Here is a 23,741-nt window from a genome sequence, read left to right on the forward strand (position 1 = left end):
AACAAAACAAAATAAAACCAAAAAAGTCATTCAGAATCTGAGGAACACTACATTTGCTATTTTTTAAAAAAAATTTCCATGTATTTCTTTCCCTTAATCCTAATTCCTCATATTGAAAATGACTAATCTGTAAACATGTTTAACACAAATGTATATATATAATATTAACCTGACTGTTCACTGCTGAGGGAAGGGGGGGTGGGAAGGGAGGGTGGAAGAACATTTTGTAACTTAAAAATATACATATGCTTATGGATGAATGTTGAAAAACCTTTATAAGTTGTATTTGGGAAAAAATATCAATTAAAAATTGATATATAGAATCAAGTCATGTTAAAGCTACTTGGAAATCTTTCAGTTTAGCTACTTCATTTTATAGATGAGAAAACTGAAGTGTCACCCATGGTTACAGGTTTAATATTCATAGACCATGGTGATTTTTACTTTTTATTCTTAGCAAATTTTCCAAAGTAGATACTTTAATGAAGATTTTGTTAATTCATTTATGAATGAGACAAATTCCTGAAAATCTTCAGCTTCAAATTTCCAAACATTCTAGGTAATTTTTCTTCCTTCTCATATATTATGATTGTAATAAGCAGGGAAAAATATAAACTATTAGAAACTATCTGAAACCCTTTGTGTGTCTGTGTGTGTGTGTGTGTGTGTGTGTGTGTGTGTGTATGTGTGTGTGTAAGCTGAAAACCATTTTTATTAGTTCATTGAAGTCAAAGGATTCTTCAGAAAAATATTTTTTAGTGTATAAAATGCATAGGAGTTCAAAGGAATTATATTAAATACTTTTCTAAATATATAATGTAGATCCTCTCCCCTCACCCCCGGCATAGTAAAGAATGAACCTCAGAGTCAGGAAGATCTGGGTTCAAATCCTGTTCCTAACATCAGGTATAAGAACTTTGTCAAATCATTTAATTTCTTCATGTGTTTACCTTTGACTTATCTACTATCTTACAATTAATGAAATACTATAAGAGGAGGAAGTTCTTGTGTATAAATCTTCCCTTACTGCTGAAATGATTGATTCTTTAATTATCTCTGCTTACTTTCAAAATAGTTTTCAAATTTCATTGGATTTTTTTTCGGAGGTAATGGTACTTTTAACTCATTCCTATGTTCTGAAATTCCCTTTTGTTTATGATGTGACATAGTTGTTTATGGATGTGACTAAGTGATCTGTATATACATCCCTTCTTCCATAAGCAATTAGCAGCTTGTGTGGGCTAAGATACTTTTTGTTTTTGAAGGAGGAGGGGTTACATGAAGCACAGCTCATCATAAAACCATTGAATGATCTACAACATACTCTCTGAGTCTTTATGTGCAGGAACTTGTAGTTACACTAATTGAAAATTCTGTTATAATCAACTGAAAGTTTAACAGAACAGACATACACATTTGCAAAATATGGAGGAAGTTTCAAGTAAACTTCAAACCATTTGCTTTCTATCTTTTCTGGTAATAGAATATTACTTCTTATACTTTGAAAGGACATTATTTAGGAAATTATGTACAATGGGTTTTTCTTCTGATGCACTAGACTTCAAGGAGTATTTGAAACTAGCTAAGAATTATCTACCTACACAATGTCTATGGGTGAGGGTGTAATGTGGGAAGGATCACCAGAGATCATTCCCAGAAACATTAATTAACAGAAAAATGAAGAGATGAACTTAGAAACAAGTTATTCGTCCTAAGTGATTTCAGCTGAAATCATATATCACAAAGATACACATTGGGATTTATTTGAAAAGCTTGTCACTGGCACAATGGATAAAAGCACTTGCTGTGTAGTCATACAATTCAGGTTCAAATCTCATCTCTCATGTGCACTTCCTTTGTGATCTTGAAAAATTTATCTCTTCTCAATAAACTTCAGTTTCCTCATCTATAAAACGAGAGGACTGGATTAAATGATTCTGTGATCACCTTTAGTTCTTGATCTATGATTGATTTCTCTGAGAAGAATCATGGTAGTATTAGCAACAATCAACATCAATATATTATTATAATAGTCAGGGACAGAGGGAGGTTGGAAGTCATTTAGAAGTCAATGTGATGAGGATTGTTTTAAACATATGAAAATGTTCAGGAGGAAATATCCAAGTGGGAGTTGGATATGTGATACTGGAACTTAACAGAGAAGTTGAGGTATAGACATAATATTTGAAGCTGTGGGAGTGGATAAGATTATCTGGAAAAAGAATGAAGAAGAAGAAAAGAGTGTAGGGCAGTGCTCACTTTGGCAGCACATATACTAAAATTAGAAGATTAGCATGGACCCTGCACAAGGATGACATGCAAATTTGTGAAGCATTCCATATTTTTTTTAGAAAAAATATAATAAGATGCTAGTGGGGAGCAATGGATGGAGGGAATTACAATCAGTAACATCAACTGTGGAAAAATATGGAAAAAACTTCTATGATGGACTTATGATAAAGAATGCGATCCACCAGAGACAGAGCTGATGTTATCAAAACACAGACTGAAACACATTGTTTTCTCTTTCTTTCACTTTATTTCTCATGAGGTTTTATATTTTTGTGGGGGAGTATTATGTTTACTCTTAAAGAAGAATATTTTAGTAATATGTAAATAAATTAAAGAAAATAAAAAATTGTAGGACAGACAGAACCTTTTGGACATTTTGTCATGAAAAGACAATGAAGAAAGTAGAAAATGACTAAAGAGAGAAGTATTTGAGAGGAGAAAAGAATCCTATCATAGTTAAGAATAAGCACTATTATTTCACTATACTAACTTTGGAAGCAATAAGCAATATTTTCCTTAAGAATCAAAGAATTTCTAAGTTGGAAGAAAAAGCAGGCAGCTGAGGTCTGACTCATATATGAAATAGGGTAATAGGGTCTCTTCTCATTCAGACTTTGTCCAAAGATCTTCAGAGGGGAAGAATCCATTAATAGTGGAGATGGCACATTCCAATTTTGGGTAAAACTGTTTTTAATTTTGCCAAACCTAAATTTTCCCCTTTGAAAATTAATTCTGTTTCTACTTCTGCTCATATGGCCAACTTGAGCAAGTATGATTTTTTTTCTACATGACAGTCTTTTGAGGGTCCAAAGGCAATGCCACTTTGTTCACTTTCCACCCAAACTGTATCACTTTTTCTTTTCCAAGTTAAGCATCCTCACTTCATTCAATCAAGCTCATGTGTCAAGGATTCAAACCATCTTGATGTAGTACCACGAATGAAATACAATGTTCCAAGTGTGATTTTTTTCCCAAGGCAGAATACTTAGGGACCATTTCTTCCTTATTACTAAAGCAAAGCCTCTCTTACCAAAACCTTAGATTACCTTACCTTTCTTGACTGTTATATCATACTATTTTCTCATATTAAATTTGCAAAGCCACTAAAATCCTCATATCTTTTTTTCCCAGACAGTGCTGTCAACTGCCATATAACCAGTTATAAATCTATATAATTATATTATCATATGGTCCACATCTTCCCATATTATCCACAGGAATAGCTTGAGATAATCTATGTACAGAATTCAAATGATCTAGCTTCTTAGTAAACTTGCCTCAAAGGGAAATTAAAGTTACTCTAATACTAATGACATCATATTAGTTTTCTTTGTGATAATTCCCTTTTTTCTAGATATTCATTAACTACATATTTGATAATATAATCTAGATTTTACTCATGAATTGAAATCAAGTTCACTGACCTGTTATTTATTTTTATGTCTACCCCTTCCTTATTTTGCAATCAGAACACTTGTGCTTCTCCAGGCCTGTCAGATCTTTCCTTCTTTGCTTGATCATTCAATTATCACTAAAAGTGGTTCAGCAATCACACCTACTAGTTATTTCAGTAGCAAGGCTCATATTTTGAATTTATTGAGATTAGCTAAGCATTCTTTCACTAACTCCTTACTGATCTTGGGTATCAACTCTCTATTAGTCATTTTAATTGTGTTCTCAGTCCAAAGGTCAATTCTTTTTACTAGAGACAGAAAGTTAAATAAGAAACGTCTTCTCTGTGCACTATCCCAACTGTTCCAAGTAGAGGTCCCATGTATTCCTTTTCTGATTTTCCTCTTCCTTTAAAATAGTTAAAAACAAAGCAAAACAAAACAAAAACATTTTGTGGTGTTCAACTTATCTTGCTAATCTCAACTCAATTTAGTGCTTTTGACATTATCTGCTTTTGTATTTCTCCTCTATTCATTCCTTTTGCTTCCATCTTTTATCCATATCTTTAAAAAAATGCAAGTCAGTGAGTTCTTTGTATTGTCACTTAGGTTTCTTCTTCAAAGCCTTGCTTTTCTTTCTTATCAGAATAAAATTCCTTCTATCTGGGGAGACTTTTTTTCTGCCAGGGGTTATTTGGATTTTTATAATATTATTCACGTGCTATATTTGATCAAACATTTAATTAATTCACCTCCAAAAATCTTCTAAATTGATTTAATTTGAAGTTCCACTTGTAGTTGCCACAGCAGTGTCAGATCACGGGTCTTATATGGACCTTGAACCAGATGTACCTCATTGTGAATTCTAAAGCATTTCATTCTTGAGAATTTCCCATTCTTTCTTAGGTGTTTCTGCAGTGTTAGTTCATGGGATCCTTATCTCTGTCTTTACCTTGAGCCTATTGGAAACCACAGGGCAGTTAGGTGGTGCAGAGGATAAAGCACTGGCCTTGGAGTCAGGAGGATGGAAGTTCAAATCCAGTCTTAGACACTTGATACTAACTAACTGCGTGACCTTGGACAAGTCCCTTAATCCTGATTGCCTCATATCCAGGGTCATCTCCTGTCATCCTGATTCATATCTGGCCACTGGATTCAGATGGCACCAGAGGATAAAGTTAGGCTGTGACTTAGCACAACACCCCCTCACTCAAATCCAATACCTGTGCTTGCTATGGCATCTGTTGGTTGGTTGGTTCTTGTCCTTCATGATTGAAGCAGACCAAAATGACATCACTATATTTGATACAAATTATAGTGTATACAACTGTGGCTGATCTGGTCAATAGGAGCTCAAAATGCTTTACCACAGGTCGGGCCCACATAGTCCATGTGAACACCTGGGGTGGGTAATCTAAACTTATGGAAGTCATATTTCCTTTGAGTTACTTCAACTCTGCCCTTCTCATAGAGTGCAGCACCCCCTTCTTGCTTCCTTTTCTCTTTTTGGATAAAATTGTCACTAAAAGATGGACAAGAGTTGCTCATGGCTCTGTTTTCAGTAGAGTTCAAGAATTCCATCAGTTGTCTGAATGATTGAAGTCTCTCATCATTATTGTCGCTGTACCAAGTTTATGATGACAAAATTGCTTCTGTCTTTCTCACTGTTGATCTCCCAAATGATCTTGGCAATCTTCTCTTTCTGGTTCTTGGTTTTTTCTCACCTGAGTTTACTTTTTTAAATATACAATGGATAGCATTCACTTTAACTTATTCTTAATTTTTTCATACTTTATTATTAAAGTATACTTATTTTCTTTGTCCAAGACAGAAAAATAAGAGATAGATGAATAGATTAACAATAGAGGAAGGTGGAGGTGGAAAGCTGAGAGAGTATATAAAATGATAAGAATACTTTGTCAGTGGTCCCAGGTCTTATCTCTTTTATAGGATCTGATATGAACAGATAATTGTTCTGGACTCAGTTTGTTCATCTATCTATTAAATGGGGATGGGGGACTTAACATGATGACTTCTTCTGAACTTCTCATCAACTCTACTTCTATGATGTATGAACTCTTCTCGAATGGTCTGGATTTTGAATACAAGTAGGAGATAAGGTATGTATGAGAAAATTTGGGAGTTGTAAAAGAATAGAATGCATCAAGCTAGATTCTCAGGGGAACTTAATAAGATGTCATCAACATGAATCATAAAAATAATTTTTAGTGAAACTTTTCAATGAGGCGGAGATTATATGAATTTGTAGAAGATCCTTTGGAAAACATGATAACTGATAAATTCTTATTAATTGGAAAGTCACATTTTAGTTAATAACATTGACAAGCATTACTGCCTGTCTGACCTCAAATTAAAAATAATTGATATTTCTAGAATATCTTTCATTAAGTAAGCAGCAAAGCAGAGACTGGTGCACTGATTTCTACTCCATTTGTATTTTTATTCTCCATTTCTATTTTTATTATTCCCTCAAAATACATGAGGACCCTTGAAGGAAGGGATGAATGAGAGGTGAGCAGTGGATATAAGAATAGTTTAGTTAAGTAGAAGATTGGGGAACTGATACTTGTCAAAGAGAATTCAACTAACACCAGAAATTAAAATTTAATTCAAAGAAAAAAAATTATTGTATTTTATCTTAGAAGATGATTACAAGAATGATAAGAGACAGATAATATATTGATAAAGAGAAGGAGCCCTAGTGAGTGTTGAGTTCTGATGTATTATTTTATTCTAAAACTTCCACCTGGTAAACATTAATCAAACAGAACAAATAGTAGCTTTGAGTTTCACCAATTACTTTTCCTAAACAGCCCCTAAATATTTGATGGTTGTGTATAGATTCCTGTTAAGTTCAATGTTAAATCCAAGTGATATTTCAGTGTAGATTAACATGAGTAAAATACATTAAGTGTGAGCAAATAGAAGATTAATATTTAAACTAATTCTATTTTAAGACTGCCCTCAGTCTACTTCAAAAATTCTGTCAAGAGTCAGTTTGGGGATTCTCTAAAACATGAAGCCAGGGGTAGAAATAACTTTTTATCATCATGATATAGCTAACACAAAAATTTCAACATTAAAATGAGATGTCTAAAAAAGTTTAAATACAGATGTTGATAGTCTCAGAGCAAACCAAGGGGTCTTCATGATGACACTTTTCAAATAACAAATTGAAGCATTAACTTACATGATTTAAGCACTTAATCAGTGTTTCTGTTTACAGGTTTCATTGTACAAATTTAAAATTGTGTCATAATAGGTATAGTGGATCTAGGTTGGACTTAGAGACAGAAAGAATTTGGCTCCAGTCACTCAAGTCTGAGACATTCTGAGCATGACTTTCATTCTCTGAAAATGGAGGAGTATAGAACTGGATATTAGAACTGGAAGGGGTCACTGAGTCCATTTCCTTCATTTTACACATGAAGAAACTGAGACACAATAAGATTAAATGACTTATCTAGGACCATACAGTTAGCAATTGTTTGAAATGGGGCTCAAGTACCTTATCCTCTATGACAGGTTAGCTTAATGGCCTCTATGTTATACCTTATTGCCTCATTTTAAAGATCTTACTCTAAATTCCACATCCAGATCTTTCTGAATCCTAGTCCAATATAATATGCATTATACTAAAGGTCATACTCTATCAATGAGATATTCTACCAGAAATAACTGTCTTGAGACAGAAGGATGAGAATCTGCTCTTTTCCAACCACATACCTGCTATATCCTCCCTCTAGTTTTCCTATTATTAAAATTTTTATCTTCTTTCAAGGACCAGCTGAAGTGACACTGCTTCTTTGAAGCTTTCCATGATTATCTTCCTTCTCCCCCAGGTAAGTTTTCCTTCAAGTGTTCTTTCATTGCTTTGTCTGAATCTCTTTTTTGTCCTCATTACATTATTCCTTAGTGCAACTAATACAGCAGATAGTATGAGAGACCTAAAGAAAGACAATTTCATCTTCCTAAGTTCAAATCTGGCTCCAGACACTTCCTTGTTGGGTGACCTTGGGCAAGTCACCTCTATTTGTCTCAGTTTCCTCATCCGTAAAATGAACTAGAGAAGGAAATGGGAAACCGTTCTAGTACCTTTGCCAAGAAAACACCAACTGGGGTCAGAGAGAGTTGGATAAACTAAAAACAACTGAATAACAACAACATTCATTTTTGACATGTATTTATATTCTTGTATGGTTTTCCATTGTGTATAAGACCCTTCATGAAAAGGATCATTAGATTATTGATTTTTATAACTTAAATATCTATGTTTTGCATACAGTAGACATTCATTTAATGTTTATTGAATTATACGGGATTGAAATTGTCATTTATAGCAGGGAATTATTTAACAAATGTTTCAAATTAGATTAGGTCTTCAGATCCTCACCCTTCCCATGAATCAAAGTCACTTTTCATTTCCTTCTAGTGCTATTGGCTCCTGCATCACTGAGTATTTCAAAACAGATAAATGAAATCTTGTAGGGTGTGATTCTTTATAAGATATAAGAGTCAAGAGATCTGGGTTTTAGTTCTTGCTTGTTCATTAACTAGTTATGTGACTGGCAAGACTAAGTCACTCTGATACTAGTTTCCTTGTCTGAAAATGAAAGTTTATCAATTTCCTTTTGGAAGAGACCTTTGAGTTCAATTTCCTCAATTTGAGGGAGATAAAGTAATGGTTAGAATCAAGAAGTCCTAAGTTTAAATTTCTTACTAACTGTGTGATCCTGCTCAGTTTCCTCATATAATAATAATAATAATAATAATAATAACAACAACAACAACAATAATAATAATACCTACTTCCCAGGATTGTTGTGAGGAGAAATTAATATTTTAAAGTATTTTGCAAACTTTAAAATGCCATAATAATACTATATATTATTGTAGTTTTCCAGTGATATCATTGTGTGATAGTACAGACCCCAAAATAGTGTTACAGTAGAGGTTCATAGATACTATAAAAATACTGTAGGTTAAGGATTAAGAAAAGGAAATCAGAGTTTCAATAGAGTTGGAGACCCTTTTCACAGTTGAATCTATCCAATGAATATGCCTGCCTATATGCACTGTTCTTAAAACCAAAACTAAAAATAAAGTAGTTAGAATTAAGTTAAAAATGAACTTTTAGCAAATGAGCTGTCTGATATTTTTTAATTGACTGTTTTAAAAAGTAACAATTGTTCAACTGAATTTAAGTGTGGCTATTTTTTTTCCAAACTAATTTCTATATGTTTGGACACAAGCCTAAAGCATGAGGGCAATCATTAGCCAGTGATCCTATGCTGGGTCCTCCATAACACATAGGCTTATGCTATCATTTTGCTCATTTTTTAAAGGATCTTCTCCAAGAAAGATTTGAGTAATTCTTGAAGATAATGTAAACTCATTGAATAACTGCTTTGGATTTTTATTTAAAAAGTATAGATGTTATTTCTTTCATGTTTGGAGCTTTTTATGAGGATATTCCTTTTGATAATCCAGATAGGACTAAGTGACTTGATGATAGTCATTTAGCCAGTAAGAGGTGGGACTTTAACCTAGGTTTTTCTCACTCTAGACCAGCTCTCATCAATATGCTTCTCTATTCCTCTTCTTTGAACTAAAAGAATCTCTTGAAATATTAGTGTTGCATGCTATTAAAATTTCATTTTTGCTGAGGCAGCAAAACAGCCTTTTATTCTATTAAAAGCAGCTTACAAAAGAAAAAAAAGCTAATGATAAATCAGGCTCTACTTGATACAGCAAGCAGGAAGTATAAAATGACAAAAACCTCTAAGGTAGTTTTGACCACCCAATAGTAGAATACACAAGAGAAACTAGAATAAACTGGCCCTTAATAGGTGCTAATAAATGTTTATTGATTGTTTGAAATTATTTAGTAAAGTAAATAAAACATTAGATTTAAACTTAAAGCTCCTGAGGGAAATTGTGGCTGAACTATTTATTAGCTGTATGACCTTGAATAACTCATTGAACTTAAGAATCTTTGGCAGGGGGAGCTGGCCCTGTAGTCAGGAGGACTTGAATTCACATTGAACTAAGACACAATCATTACCTAGCTGTGTGACCTTGGGAAAGACATTTAACCTCATTGCCTTGCATAAAAACAAGCAAACAAAAAGAAAATTTGGACTTCTATTTGAAACCTTTCATGAAAAAGAATGATAGATTTGAATTAGGTGAGCTAAAGGTTTTTGTTTTTTTTTTTGCTTGAAATCATATGGTCTTAGAAGAGGTCACAAAAAGGGGAAAAATGGTGAGCCTAGTTGAGAAGATAATTATCAATTGCTCTACTGGATATGTATTTGAGGGGATAATTCTAAAACACTTTAATAATTCATTTGTAAGAATTTTCCAGGGTGATAAGAATCATATAGAATGAAAAGACATGGATAGGTAATAAGCTTTGAAGAAGGAGGATATCCCCACATACAATGAAATCATGAATTCATTGAATTATCCAAATATCCATGGAGATAGATGAACCCAGAAACCTGGTAGAGGTACCTAGATTTATGGGAACTCTATCAGCTTGCAAGATCTATCAAAACATTGATTAAAAAGAAAGTCTTAGAAAAATATCAGTCAAGCTATTTAGCGAATGTTGAGGTTTCTTCATCTAATGAGCTGAACAAAACTCTGCCCTTGAGCAAGGAGCTGTTCTATCCATGTGTGGTATTGAATATGTTTGCAGTGGCATGTTGACTACACTCCATTCCTGTTTGTATATTCAACAGTGTTTTAATTGTGTAAACACTCTGAAGTAGGATGGCATTATTTCTACTGGCCAAAAGCACTGCAAACACTATCAGCGTGTAGAGCAGAGACTTTGAAGTAATTTTATTCCCTTGGCATTGCTGTACTTGAATGCAGAATCACTACATTTTTTAATACCTAAAGTAATGGACCAAATGAAAGAGAGGAAAATAAAAGAAAGAAGACCATAGTGGGGAAAAAAGGTGAAGTTTTTAAATGAATAGTTTCAGTCACTGAGAGGGTATGTGATATTGATTAACACTCCAAAATGTAGTATAGTTTTATGAGGGCATCTTCATGATCTATGCTCCTAGGAACCCAAAGTATCCTCATCATATAAAAATGATTGGTGAGGAGACTTACACTTTGTGCCTGGGCAAGTCAACAGAAGGGCAACACACAGGAAAAATTTATCTGTCCTTGGCTCAAATTTACCAGTGTGCTATTGATTCTTCTTGGAAAAAGATAACACTCACATTCCAAACATAACTTTCTGATGGCTTTATTAAAAGTCTTATAAAGTTAAGAAAGACTGAACTGGCTTGTCAGAGAAGCTATTTACCTAGGAGGTAGTCTCTTTGAATCAAACTTTCATTAATATGCTTTCTGGGTCCCAAAGGTTGTATTTTTCTTCCCAGGTCAAGTACAAGGGTAAAGAGATATAATTAATTGTGGTGGTAGGTAGTTTCAAGATCACTAAGACAGCAATGTGTCCTTAATGAGAAAAGAAATCTATTCTTATGATTTCTAGACATTATAATTTAACTTTTCATTACTGAGGATACGAATGCTAGATTTCAGTAATTCAGTGTCCATAGCATCTGAATATCAATTGTGAAACTACTATTGTGGTTTTACCATATTTTACTATGCTGAAGTAGGGAAGACTGGTATGATGTCACTTGTTCAGATGGTCACCTTTTGATCCTTCTGCTGATAGCATCAAAATAATGTGCCAGCAGTACTTATCTGATTTGATTTGTAAGGAGCAAATGAATGAGAGAGAGAGAGAGAGAGAGAGAGAGAGAGAGAGAGAGAGAGAGAGAGAGAGAGAGAAGAGAGAGAGAGGAGAGAGAAACACACACAGAGACACAGAGAGACAAACAGAGACAGAGATAAACAGAGACAGAGATAGACAGAGACAGAGTGAGACACAGACAGACAGACAGACACACACACACACACACACACACACACACAGACATAGAGAGAATAGATCACTGGAAAGAGTGCTAGATTTGGAATCTCAATACTTATGTGACTGTCATCTTACCTGAAAGCCTTAACTCCATTGTAAAATGAAGGGAAGCATAAGACTAGATAATCACTAAGGCTCCTTCCACCTAAATAATGATAATGATAATAATAATAATGATAATAATAATAATATCAACTAACATTTCAGTAATGCTTTAAGGTTTTCAGAGTTCTACATTTATTATTGTATTCAATTTTGTAATGCACAGAAACACCTTTTAAATCATGATATAAGTGACAGTATTAAATATAAAATGCATGTAAAGAACTTCATCACATTTAAAGTGCTTGCTATATAAATGTAAGATATTGCTATCATTGCTATTATTTTTTAATCTTTCCACAAAGGTGTAAGATCTGCATCAAAATACAGCCTTTTCTGAGACCAATCTTCATATTCTTGACTCTTCTGAGTTCACCTCACCTCTTTTCTGTACTTCACTTTATGTAGGTCAACACATAACTTGGAAGCACTGAAGAGTTATGAATTCACATTTGGAGTGAATTGTTTTTGCATAAAAATATTTCATTTCAATTTAATCAAATGGCAAGAATTAAATATAAACTGATTCTTCTTAGATAATAGACTGAAAATTTTCTTCCTGGATAAAAGTAATAGCTTATAAAAGTAGTTTGAAAAGCCATTCAAATAACTGTTTTGATTAGATATCTATAGTTGACTAAGATACATTTTTTTCTTAATAAGTTTCATTGAATTTGATGGTTGCCCTTTCCCCCTCTTTGCCCTTAAAAAGGAAGGAGAAAAATACAGAGGATCTAGGAAATTAAAAGTGTGTGCCAGCATGTTAAAAAATGTTCCAGTGGCAGGACACAAATTATTTTAATACCACACCAACTGAGCTCCTGATACTTCACAATTCATGAACAAATTTTCCATTACTATAGAGTCATGCTTTTATTGACTAGTATAAAAACACTATTTGTATCTTTTTTATCCTGCTGTGTTTCTATTTTATTGGAAAAGTCCTGTAACAGGTATAACATCAGCTCAGATTACCAAGAAATCTATAAAATAGCTTCCTGCTACTACCTTTGGAGCAGATTGAAAGAATACATTATGATCCCACTGAGTCTCTGATAAAACTGTGATTCACAGGCCAAAATGATTTATCCTTACCTGTTAGGCATCTGGGCTTTATCCACTCTATTAAATTATGAAAGCATTTCACTTGTATTGATTAGTAACGTTGGGTATGACTAAGATGTTTAGATGACAAAGTTTAGGCAAAAACTTTGGACTTGGCAAGAAAAAAAAGCAAAAGACCACAGCAATAGTCTCACATCAGATAATTATCTTCATTAATGATTGTATTCATAATAACTTGGAGAGTTTAGAAACTCTAATAAAATAACAAGCAGAATATTATGACTGAGACACTGTCAGTGGTATTTGAAAGATCATGGAAAAATTAAAAAAGGTGTTTCATAATTAGAGAAAAGAGAGTGTCAATTTTCCAAAAATCTGACAACAAAGTTCACAATGATTTTGATTTCCATTATTGGGAAGTTTTTTAGAATGGATTATTAAAGAAAAAAATTGGTAAACATTTAGAAAGCATAGCAATGCTTATAAAGAAACAATAGCTGTAACAAGAACAGGTTACTAAATGTTCTGCATGACTGCATGAGTATAATCTATATCAAATTCCTTGACTTCCCAAGGAAGGAGGGAAGAGTTAGAATTTGGAATTCAAAACTTTTAAAAATGAATGTTTACAATTTTTGTTTACCAGTAATTGAGAAAAAATAAAATAAAAATCAATTGTTAAAAAAAAGTAGAACAGGTCATGCCTGACTAACCTCATTTTTCTTTTTGAGAATATTGGTATACCTATATTTTATCTGGATTTTAGCAAAGTGTTTTTAAAAAGTATACCATACTATTCTTGTAGAAACTAAGGGAAAGTTTAGATTATATCATACAATCAGACAAATTCACAACTAGTTGGATGGTTGAACTCAGAATAATTGCTAATGGTTCATCATCAACATGGCAGGAGTTGACTTCAGTAAAGGAGTGCAGGGTTTTGTATTTGTCCCTGTATTTCTTTATTTTATTAATATCTTGGCTAAAGATAAAGATGACATGCTCAGAAAATTTGCAAATAACAAAATTTGGAGTGATAGTTAATATGTTGGATGAAAATCAGGATCCAAATTTCTCAAAAGACTTGAGCACTGAACTGTATCTAAGACACTGGGATTCAATGGGTATAAATAATCAATCTCACTACTTGTAAAATAAAATGGGGAAGGTATGATTAGACAGTGGTTGTTTAGGAAAAAAGATATAGACATTTTATCACACTGTATATTCAATATGAATCAGGGCATGATATAGAAGCCCTCAAAGTGATTTTAATCCTGGCCTGCATTAAGAGAAGACTACTAACTTCTAGGTAGATGGAGGTAATAACCCCCTCCCCACCATGATTTTGTGTTCTTTAAACCTCATCTGAAATATTATATTAAATTGTCATCATGACTTAAGAAGGATTTGTTATATTAGAGAGTGTTCAGAAAAATACAAGAAGGCCTTGAGTTCATGTAATATGAAGTTTTTTTTTTTTTTTTTTTCTGAGGAACTGGAGATATTTGGAGAAGAGAAAACTGGGAGGGAAAAAGGCAGGGCATGATAGTTATGTTCAAGTATTTTTGAAGGATTGTCATGTAGAAGAGGGCCTAGATTTGCTCTTTCTCTATAGAGGACAAAACAAGCAATGGTTGAATGCAAAAAGGCAAATTTAGAATTGACAATCAGGAAAAACTTTCTAATTCCTTACGCTGATCAAAGTAGAACAATTTGTTTTTAAAGGGAGGCTACTAATCTTGGAACATTTATTAAACTCTTTTAGCATTCCAGGAATTGTGCTTAGTGGTAAGGATATAAAGAAAAATGTAAATTATAAATATTACAAAATTACAAATTACAAAAATTACAAATTACAAAATAATTCAATTCCAAATACATATAGATAAATACAAGATTACTTAGTGTGGATTTAGTAGCAGTTAGAATGTTGGGAAAGTATTTATATAAAAGATGTCTGAGTTGAGTGTTGAAAGAATTAATTTAATTATAAGAAAGCATTTAATCTTGCAAGCAAGTCCCATATAGTAGGAGAAACTTTAATAGGTTTATCATATAGATTAGGAAATTGAATTCCATGGATAAATTAAAAGTAGAGCTCTCAAACTCAAGTTTTGATTCTCCTGATCTTAGATTCTTAGGAAAAAAAAATGTTCTAGTAGTTTAGGTTATACAGAGCAGAATCATTATACAGAGCTAAATCCAATATCTTTATATAATTTCATATAGGATCAATGATAAAAAGAAGCTTGATTTTTTTTCTTCTTGGTAACCAAGAGAGTCAACTATAAATGGGCTTGGTTGTGTAAAAAAAAAAGACTTTTAATGTGGAAAGAACAAGTACTTTTGTCTGAGTTGGAAAATTTGACTGATTAACAATAGAAAGCAGTCATTACATTAATAGTGATGGTAAAGAACGAGGATTTAAAATTATTTAGAACTTGTACAGTTTGATTCTCCATGTATTTGAGGTTGAACTGTTGGAAAAATGCCTGAAGGACTGCATGAGCCTGGGTGAAATTTTCTCTCAAATTGAGAAACTTGTGAGGGAGAATTTTCATTTTCCCCATAGTTTCAGGCTGGTTGTAGATGCTCTGGCTTTGTTCCATATTTGTGTTCCTGAAAAGTGTTAACAAAAATTTTGAATTTTTTTCTGGTTCTTTGTTGATTTAGATCCCAGTTTCAGAGATGATTTAGTTTTATCCCAGTTTGTATTTGCTTTTGTTGAGGGTCTTAAGAACTTAAGTTCTGCTGCCTCCAGTCTCTGCTCCAAAGAAGCAGGATGCATATAATTGCATAGAATTACTGTATTTAAAGGAAACTTTTAGTGAATCTTTGGTAGACTAAAGAATCCCCTGTAATGTAAATAATGACCTCCTATTTATTTGTTTCATGATTTTTTCTCAATAGTTTATGTTCACCTAGCAAAGTCATCCAAACCAAAAAAAAAATGGCTAATTGATGATTTTCTCTAAATACTATTTGCTGGCATAACTATTAATTTTGAAAACCCCCAAATACTACAAAGTCTCCACAGCATTTTGAACTAGATTAAGTCAGAAAAATCAACCAGATGAAAACTGCATGTTGTCTAGAAATGCAGTTCATGGATTTAGTTTATCAATATGTGCATCTTTGACAGGCATTGCAGATAGATAATATGTAGTCAAACTGAGTAATCTTAGGACAGGAACATTTAGGAGCCGCAGTGGATAGAGCTCTGGTCTTAGAGTCAGGAACACTGAAGTTCAAATTTGACCATAGACTCTTAGTAGCTGTGTAATCTTGGACAAGTTACTTAACCTGCTTGTCTTAGTTTCCTCACCTATAAAATGAGTATCTTTGTAAAGAAAGTCCCAAATATGGTCATGAAGAGTTGTGCACAGCAGAATAACAACAAACAAGAAGAACAAACAACAGAGGCATGTATTACAACAGGGAAATAAAACAATACTGCAATGGACCCAAACTATAAAATAAATTGTATGAGTAGAGGGTTTGGGAGGTTGTGGTGCAATAAGAGTTCCTGTGAAAAAAGATCTGAGAAGTAAATATTTTTTGCGGCATTTTTTGAGGGTGAAGAACTAGAGACAAAAATAGATGTCCCTTAATTGGGGAATAGCTAGATAAATTATGAAACAAGAATGTAATAGAATACTATTGTCCAACAAGAATGAGTGAATACAGGGAAAAAATGGGAAGATTTATATATAATGATGCAAATTTAAGTAAGATGAGCTAGGAAAACAATATATACATAATAATTAAGAGAAACTCTAACAAATGGTTGGAAATGGAAAGTTGTGAAATTTTAAAGAACAAGTTTCACCTCAGAGAAGTATGAGATTGTACCTACTTTTGATCCTTTGCTGAGGCTGGGGTTCACAGGTATGGAATACTGCATGTAACATATTTTCCTGGAGTGCTGATCCAATTTGCTGAATTTCCTCTCTTTTCTTCTGCTTCCTTCTTTCTCCTCCCTCCCTCCCTCTCTTTCTCTCAAAAGCATCTTTTGTTAAAAGGTATGACTCTCTAGAATGGGACATGGGGAGAGATATAGATAGGACATCTAAGTGATATAAAAGCAAATGTATCAATAAATCTATTTTTTAAAAAAAATGTGGGGGGTTTTAATGACTGGTAAGGTTAATATAAGCTAACCAAGTAATAGAATAAGTGGAGTGGATAAAAAGCTAGTGCAATCAGGTTATATTAAGAAATTTATAGCATCCAGAAGAGGCACACTAAGAATTTAATAAATATTTGTTGGGGGGGCGGCTAGGTGGTGTAGTGGATAAAGCACCAGCCTTGGAGTCAGGAGTACCTGGGTTCAAATCCGGCCTCAGACACTTAATGATTACCTAGCTGTGTGGCCTTGGGCAAGTCACTTAATCTCATTTGCCTTGCAAAAAAAAAATCCTAAAAGAAATATTTGTTGGATTGAATTGTATATGGGAGATGAATTCTACTGTATTTTCTTATGGTCAAACTATCTGAAGTACAATTTCTACAGTGGTGGAAGGCTTGCAAATTGCTTTATGTATATTATCTCATTAAGGTTTATATTCCATTTTAAGTGACTAAGAAAGATAGAAATTCTTAGAGGAAGATGATTAGATAGCAGATTTAGAACATATAAAACAAGGACTGATTGGTTAAAAGTGCTTTAACCTGGAGAGGAGAAGACAGTTGACAATGATAGTTATCCTTAAGTATTTGAAGGTCTGTCATATGGTAGGGGAATTGAAATTTTTTCTAATAAGCTCTAGATAGCAACATTGAGTAGCGGTTCATGAAAGCCACTGAGAAGCAATCAGTCAAGTGCCTAACAATGCAAGTGCCTACTATGTCCCACAAAATTAGGATTAGCAATGTCCAAAAGGAGAATAGGCTTCATGTATAGATGGTGATTCCCCTTCATAAGAAGCATTCTTGAGGTGGGGTGGAAGACCACTTGTGGCCAGGACATTTTTGTTCATGTAATGTTTAGATTAGACAGTTTCTGAAGATCCTTTCTTTCACAAATTGCCATTATTCTTCAATATCAATATTCTTCTAGGATACTATATGTCTGCAAAGCATGAAATTCTGACATCTTCAAGGAATTTTAAATAAAAATCAGTAATAGAAAATCTCATGTTCATGAGCAAACAGCCACATTATACCAGTAGTTACTTACACTGGAGAAAAAGTACTATATGAAAGTATTAATAATGTTTATGATGGAGTAAAGGACATATATCCATTGTATATCAAGAATGATTGTCAATGATACTTTTGAAATATCATAAGAATCAGGAAACTATATCTAGAAAATTGAGCAAATCTTCTCTAGGGATTTGTGTAGAGACATGAAATAAATAGTACAGGGTTAGAATATATGGAGGACTTTTCATCCTTAACAGACTCACATGATGTAATTCTAAAGAAGATAAAAGTAAATATAAAGGCATTGTAAACATAAAGGCAAAGCATTAAGCATAATGATAGACAAAATTAATGGTTCAGACATATTTTATATTTTTCAAAATATTTTATTTTCATTCACAAAGGAAAAAAATCCCTGAAAAGTGATTCATCAATAATCCCCCTATACTTCTGCTGCAGAAATGATTGTAGTCCTGTCAAGATTTTTAGCAAGGGCATATATAACCTTCTTCTCTTGTGTCAGCCTCTGGGCATCTTTGATCTCAATTGGTATGAATTTCATTTAATTGCTAGGCATAGGAAAAATGCAAGGTAGATCATGTGATTTTTTTTCCTAGTTGGCACTCTCTTTTCCTCTTGAAGCTCATAGATCATAGGACCATGTCTGGCCGGTAGAGCTCTTTAATTCTGATGGCTAATCTCTAATTAGGAACAATCCAATTCCCATCTTCATGTGCTATGCTCTGAGTCAAAATTTGTATTCCACTCCATACTCATTCAACCTCTTCACCAGAGGACAATTTATTTGAATAATTCTTATGATAATTATGCTGGTAATAATGGAGTAATAACAGCAGTATTAAGGCTGTGGAGATGTGAAAATATAGCCTCATAATTCTGTCTCAAGCAAAAGATTTCTCACAAAGGAAAACTTAGGTTTTGCAAAGAGTCAATGGAGCATATGAGAACTCCAGATGCAAATTCTCTTGGGATATATCTTTAATCATATTAACTATACAAATATTGATTATCTATATGACTATGACACTTATTGACTGTGTGATCTTAGGCATGTATTATTTTTTCTGAGTTTCCATTTCCTCAAAAATAAAATGGATATAATACTAATATAACCTATATGATATAATTGTTGTAGAATTCAGATGATCTATTTTTGTAAACTTTAAAGTACCATATAAATGTTATTTTTGTTGTTGTTGTTGTAATTCAAAGTCAGATACTCATCATGAAATACCAGTGTGGGAAGGTCATTTAGTTACAACTTGAATACCTGAATAAGAATGGCCTCTACAGCTCATACAAGGGACTACCTGACCTCTCACTCAAGGAACTCTAGTAATGGCAAACTCTAACCTTGCTACTACTAGATAGCTGTAATTTTTAGGAACCTAAATTTGCCTCTTAAAAAATTCTAATACATTGTTGTTGGAGCTGTGAACATCCAACCTATCTGGAAAGCAATTTGGAATTATGCCAAAAGGGCAGTAAAAATGTGCATACCCTTTGATCCAGCAATAATACTACTGGATCTATACCCTGAAGAAATTATGAAAAAGGGTAAAAACATCACCTGTACAAAAATGTTCATAGCAGCTCTGTTTGTGGTGGCAAAGAAATGGAAACCGAGGGAAAGTTCATCAATTGGGGAATGTCTTAACAAACTGTGGCATATTTATGTAGTGGAACACTATTGTTCTATTAGAAACCAGGAGGGATGGGAATTCAGGAAAGCCTGGAAAGATTTGCATGAACTGATGCTGAGTGAGATGAGCAGAACTAAAAAAAAACACTGTACACCCTAACAGCAACAAGGGAGTGATGATCAACCTTAATGGACTTGCTGATACCAACAGGGCAGCAAGCAGGCACAATTTTGGGGTGCCTGTGACATAGAATGTCATCTGAATACTGAAAAAGAATTGTGGAGTTTGAACAAAGACCAATGACTATTACTTTTAATTTTTTGTTTTAGGATTTTGCAAGCAAACGGGGTTAAGTGGCTTGCCCAAGGCCACACAGCTAAGTAATTATTAAGTGTCAGGTTGGATTTGAACTCAGGTACTCCTGACTCCAGGGCCGGTGCTCTATCCACTGCATCACCTAGCCATCCCGATGGATTTTCATAATAATCAAACCAAGGGTAGAAAATCAATCCTTAAACAATAGAACTTTGTTTCTTAGCAGAATACCTGACTAATAGTAAACATTTAATAAATACTTATTTTAATGATTGCCTTAAGCTAAAGATCACATAATTTGTTTCATTTTAGAAAAATCCTTAAAGCACAAAAGAGGGGATTTGTGATTATCTGCATTTCATAAGATGGGAAAATCAGCTTTAGATTGCTACTCATTTGAATGTAGCTATTCATATTTCTATTAAAACCATGGAAACAATGTTGGCTAGGCAGTTGGTTGGCTCCTTTACCATTTATTCAGAAACTGTTTTAAGATTTACATCTATTACTTAAATTACATCTAGAATCACCCATGCATTGGGAGTATCAACAATCTTCCTGAATATGTATAGATAGTGACCACATGAAACAAGTCTAACCTGTGCCATGTCATTAATTTTACAATAAGTATTTAAGCCTTGGAGGGTTTTCTTTCTCTTCGTAATTTATGTTCCTTTGTGTTTGTATACTACCTTTCTCTAAGGAAGAGTTTCATAATTCTAACTCATAGACATATAATATGACATTTCAGGGTAAAGTGAATGGGAGATATTTTATCTATGGAGGAAGGAGGCAAACAGAAGCTAAATATTAATCAAGGACAGGCAGCAAACTAGAGGTTCAACACCGACTATGGATGTTTTGGACATTACATAGACTTTCTGGAGTAAGAGAACCTTGGTTCAAATACCACATCTAAAATTTATTGTCCCTGTGATCTTGGCAAGATATTTGACCTCACTGGAATTCAATTTCCTTAGCTGGAAAATTATGGGGTTGGACTAAATGGACTCTGCTCTGTTTCTCTCTTTCTTCTAATGACTCTGTCTCCCTTTGTGTCTTTTTCCTCTAATGACTCAAATCTTGAACTCTTTAATCACCTTCTAGCAAAATATAGACAACTCCGCCTCCACTGAAATATAAATTATATGTAAAAATGTAAATATCTGCTATTAATATGGAGTTTTAATTTTTGCAAGTTGTCTTAAATATATAATTTTTTCTTATCCTATTATAATTACATTTTATGTGAGGAAATAGGTTTAGAGGTCTCTTTATACATAGTCACAAAACTAGTGTCAGCGATAGGATTTGAGTCCCATTCTTCCTAGGTCTAAGTATAACACTCTAATTCACTATGCCTTCTTTTTTTCAGGAAAATAGTGTATTGATATGCTTTATTATATGCTCTGATGGTTATCATCAGAGTTGATCCTAGAAGTGGTTTCCTCTTATGATCAGCTCACCATTCTCCCTCCTTAGTAAACAAAGTAACAGAATGAAGGATCAGATTTCTAGAAATCTCCCATTCATTCCAAATTCTTTGACCTTTTATAGGGTTTCTAGAATTATCTTTTATTTATACATGAAGGTGTTGCAATGGATAGAACACTAGGCTTGGAGTCAGAAGATTCATTTTCCTGAGTTCATATATAGTCTCAGATACTCACTAACTGTGACCTCAGGAAAATCACTTAACCTGTTTGTCTCTGTTTCCTCATTTTGTAAAATGAGCTAGAGAAGGAAATGGCAAAGCATTCCAATAATCTCTTTGCCCAGAAAACTCAACTGAGGTTGGTCATCAAGAGTCAGATCCAATTGAAATGACTGAACAACAGTAAAATATATAAAACAGATTATTATATATTCTCTCCACATCTATATCTTGTTTGACTATTTAACTGATGTACTTGAAATTATGACTACTGTTACATACAGTCCAAATTATTTCATCTCGAATTCAAAGACTTTCATGATTTGGGAGCACATTATTTTTTTCAGCTTTATGTCATATAATTCTTCTCCACATGTTCACTGCTCCAGCCAAGGTGATCTATACTTTGGTCTTTATTTATTATTTACTTTTTCCTATCTCGGTCACTTATGCTTAGGATTCTCAACCTCTGTCAGGCTGATGAATTCTTATAGACTTCTTTTTAAAGTCCAAAAGACTACTTTTTGAACCCCCAAACAATTCTGATCTTTGTCTTCAAATCTTATTTTTTCCCCTAATTTTCTGATGCATTTAGGATGTAATATATAATATTTTAGCTGTCTTTTATTGTTTAATCTTCCTATTAGAATGTGAGCCCCTTAAGGTCAAAGACATCCTTTTATATAAACTTTATATCTTCTTTGGCATGTTAGCACAATGCAATCACAGTAGATATTTAATAAGTATTTATTGAATTAATGGGTTTTAGTCAATACTAACAACCTGATATTAAAGTGATAATAGTGATATATATATATATATATATATATATATATATATATATATATATAAATAATGAAAGCCTCTGGAGTCATATTTGTTACTGTTCAGTCATTTTTCAGTCATGTTCCATTCTTTGTTACCCTATCTTTTTGGGAGCAGTTTTCCATTTTCTTCTCCAGCTCATTTTACAGTTGAAGAAACTGAGGCAACCAGAGTCACACCAGCTAGTAAGTGACTAAGGCCAGACTTGAACTCAAGAAGATAGTCCTGATTCCAAACTCAGTGTTCTATCCATGGAACCATTTACCTACCATCTGGAGTCATAAGACCTGGATAAATATCTCATTTTTGGATGCTTATTATCTGTGTGACTTTGGACAAATCAGTTATCCTCCTTTATTCTTAGTTTGCTCATTGGTAAAATAGAGTTTGGAGAAGGTTCTGGCTTCTGAGTGCCCTTCCATCTCTGAACATTTAGGGAGGAGAGAGAAGAAAAGATCCTGGTAGTGTGAGTCAGTGTTCTCTAAGTCTCTCACATCCTCCAGAGATAACCTTTGACTTGATTTGGAAAACGGGAAACTGACCTTTTACGAGGCTACCATCAGACCATGAAACTTTTCAGTTAATTCAAAGAAAATAAATCTGTGATTTATTTAGTAAAAAATACCACAGTGCCATATTCCTTGGGCTAAATAAGACTCTAGGTTTAAGTTATATCAGCTTTGATGCATTGAATTTAAAATTTGCTTTCATGGGTAACAGCACCTCACATAATTCACTCTCCCTTTGGCATGACATAAAGAGAACACTAAAAACCATAGTTAATCTTAGCATTAACCTTAATCGTTTAAAATGGGATGAAAGTATAATCTTGTTAGTTCAGTTTTCTGACCATTATATCATTATATTACCAATATAAATGCCTCAGTTTTATGCTGAGCCATTTGTCTCACTTTGGAAAATAGAAAATGAGAAAGAAAAAATACATTAGAAGTATTTAAGAATGCCTTCAACTTTCTATTGATTCCATTAATGCACTTTAACATTTCTTCTGAAGTTTCTTGTGTCACTGACATTGCAAATACAACACCTTTTGTTGCTAAGAAAACTTTTGACATTTAAAAGTTTCTTCCCTATTACTCAGGTAGAAAAAAATATAATCATATTTCAGCCTGAAATGAACTGATCACCAATTTTAATTGGAAATCAAATTTTATCTATCTATCTATATCTGATGGATATTTCATGGTTTATATATGTAAGACTCTACACAGAGAAGATGTTTGCTAATAATTTAATCAATGAATGAATGTTCTCTGTGAGTCTCTTTGGTGTCTCTT

At 33.3% G+C, this 23,741-nt stretch overlaps 1 pseudogene; it reads left to right on the top strand.

The window, feature by feature from the left end:
* The first annotated feature begins 2,251 nt into the window (after window positions 1-2,251).
* Window positions 2,252-2,346, top strand: LOC141494643 (U6 spliceosomal RNA; annotated as a pseudogene).
* Window positions 2,347-23,741: the final 21,395 nt, after the last annotated feature.

This window comes from Macrotis lagotis, chromosome 7 (assembly GCF_037893015.1).
Source record: "Macrotis lagotis isolate mMagLag1 chromosome 7, bilby.v1.9.chrom.fasta, whole genome shotgun sequence".
Taxonomy (NCBI): domain Eukaryota; kingdom Metazoa; phylum Chordata; class Mammalia; order Peramelemorphia; family Peramelidae; genus Macrotis; species Macrotis lagotis.